We start from the raw sequence: 2,903 nt of genomic DNA, 5'->3' as shown, positions 1-2,903 counted from the left end.
GTTCATAAATTCTTGTAATTTCTCTGTGGAAGTAGAACCAATAAAAAGCAGACAGTTGCTTGGCTTACTGCTTTTCTTAAGCCTCTGGTGCATCACTTTTGTGTATCCTCTAATTATTACAAAACAAAAAAGAAATCATGACATACATCAATGTGATTTTAGCTATTGTCACTGCAGTTCAGCCAATGGGAAATATATACATATAAATGTAATGGGCAAGGAGAGTGATCCAAATAAGTGTTTGCGGATTTTCCAATAGATTTATCGGTAAAAAGTTCAAAATTTAAAATTATTCTGGCAATTGCCGGGTTTTCTCAGCTTGTAAGACAAAATACTGGGAAAAAAAATATTTGCCAGGATCCAAAGATACAGATAAACAGATTCCTGAATGCCATCACTCTGCTAAACGAATAATTCCCCCAAAACTGTCAAACTATTCCCTAAGTCTGCACTACTATTAATCTTGTCATCGTCCCTATCACCCATCTCCTCCAACTTATGACTGTATGATTGTAACCTTGTTGCTGATATCCTTACAATTTATATTGACTATTTCCTAATATGATTGCTTATTTGTACCCTTTGACTATCATTAAGTGTTGTACCTTATGGTTCTTGACGAATGTAGCTTGTCTTTTTATGTACACTGAGAGCATATGCACCAAGACAAATTCCTTGTGTGTCCAATCACACTTGGCCAATAAAAAAATTCTATTCTATTCTATTCTATTCTATTCTATTCTATTCTATTCTATTCTATTCTATTCTATTCTATTCTATTCTATTCTAACTATGAAGCCATTCCAATAACTGTTACATATCAAATGCTAGCTCTACTTACACTGTGATCAATATTCGGTTCTTGCGCTTCTTTCCTTTTAGTAAAGGGCTAAAGTGATCTTTTCAACATATGTTGAAATTTTCCTCTGTTCTTTGTTTTTATCTAGTACTAGTTTACTGATCTAGTAATAGGTGGCTTAGTTTTGAGAGTGTGATGGCTCACAGATAGTCTCTACATTGCAGAAGCAGAGAATTCTTGAAAACAGACATGAATGTTTTCTTCATCAGAGAAGACCACAAAAACAGGGATCTCTTGAAAAAATAGGAAGGAAGGAAGGAAGGAAGGAAGGAAGGAAGGAAGGAAGGAAGGAAGGAAGGAAGGATTGGAAGAAATGTCCATCTGGCTTTAGTTCCAAGTGGGAAGAAAGACAATGGAAACATGGAGATTAATGGTGGACAGGACCACATGGTTTTTTTGGGTCCTGGGCAAATGAACACATGGGTGAGAGAGGGAGAGAGATTTATAGCCTCTCTTGGGCCCCACCTTGGAGCTTCCTGTTCCTGAGGCAAGCTACTGGCTGCTGTAGGGACCATAGCTAACCTTGTAGGTTTTCTGAGTCAAGCTTGGTTGAACTGTGCTAGGTGATGATGTAATGAAGGGGCTTTGGGCAATTCCTATTATGGCTTAATGGCTTTGTCCTGGTTTGGATCTTGAGTGAGGGCTAATCCTATCATGTCCTGAGGGCCACGTCTTTTGTCTTGTAGATAGATTGGCACCAAAATATCTGCTGGAGGAGTGGGGAGGGAGCTGAGGCTTTGAGTCTGTCTTTAGAAACATGTTTTTCCTTTAGGAAAAATATAATATTCTGCCTTTTTAATATTTCCTAAAATATTTCATTTTCCTAGGAGATGGGAAGGAAGGAAGGAAGGGAGGGAGGAAAGAAAGAAGGAAGGTAGGGAGGAAAGAAGGAAGGAAAGAAAGACCATATTTCTTCAGGCTCTACCAATATCCTGTGCAACAATGATCCTATATAGGGGTGAAATCTACTTATCTTCCCTACCGGTTTGGAAGTACACATACCATGCGTGTCACATGCATACGTGGCCCCTCTGTGCATCCCCAAACCCTTAAAAAACAGTTTACTTCCTGGTTAAAGCCAGGATGTAATGACAACTAGGCGGGTGGGGGGAGCCTCGCACCACCATCACTGCTGATACTGCAAAATCCCCATTCCCTCTCTACTCCTGGGGGAAGGATATTGCAAAATCTCCATTCTCACCCCACTCTGGGACCAGCCAGAGGTGATATTTGCCTGTTCTCCGAACTACTCAAAATTTCTGCTACTGGTTCTCTGAACTGCTCAAAATTTCCGCTACCGGTTCTCCAGAACCTGTCAGAAGCTGCTGGATTTCACCCCTGGTCCATACCCTTGGTAGAAGTGCCCTCAGACTACATTAATTGAATTAGTATCTAGAGAGGGGAAATATATCTATGGAGATTTTGAAAAGGGGATGAGACAGACATTTATTGAGAACTCTCAACCTGAGAACTCTTAGGTGTTCTCCATTAAGCCATGGCTTAGATGGCCAACCTCAGTTGATTCCACAAATAACTATGATAAAGTCAGACTTGCTTGGGAAATTAAACGGAAATTGCAAAGCTGTAGTGCAGACTGGGAAATGGAAGCCTATTCCAGAAGACAAATCTTTCAGTTGCCATGAAAACTCCATAGATACCTACAAAGTCATTTGGAGTCAACCTCAACTGAAAGGACGCTTTATTTTTGTTTACTCCAGAATTTATTGATTGTTTCCTGATTACTTATTTGTAGCCTATGACTATCATTAAGTGTTGTATCATTAAGTGTTAAATTTGTACCCTATGACTATCATTTGTACCTTAGGATTCTTGATGAATGTATATTTTCTTTTATGTACACTGAAAGCATATGCACCAAGACAAATTCCTTGTGTGTCCAATCACATTTGGCCAATAAAAAAAAATTCTATTCTATTAATGGGCCATTGTAATCTTTTGTATTTAAAATGTTAAATAAGATTTTTCGGCTGGTCTGAAAATAGTGGGTTACCAGAAATTATTACTTTTAGTTTCACTAAAATGT

The sequence above is a fragment of the Ahaetulla prasina genome, chromosome 6 (genome assembly GCF_028640845.1).
Source record: "Ahaetulla prasina isolate Xishuangbanna chromosome 6, ASM2864084v1, whole genome shotgun sequence".
In the NCBI taxonomy this organism is placed as follows: domain Eukaryota; kingdom Metazoa; phylum Chordata; class Lepidosauria; order Squamata; family Colubridae; genus Ahaetulla; species Ahaetulla prasina.
Note: the sequence above shows the minus strand (reverse complement) of the source record.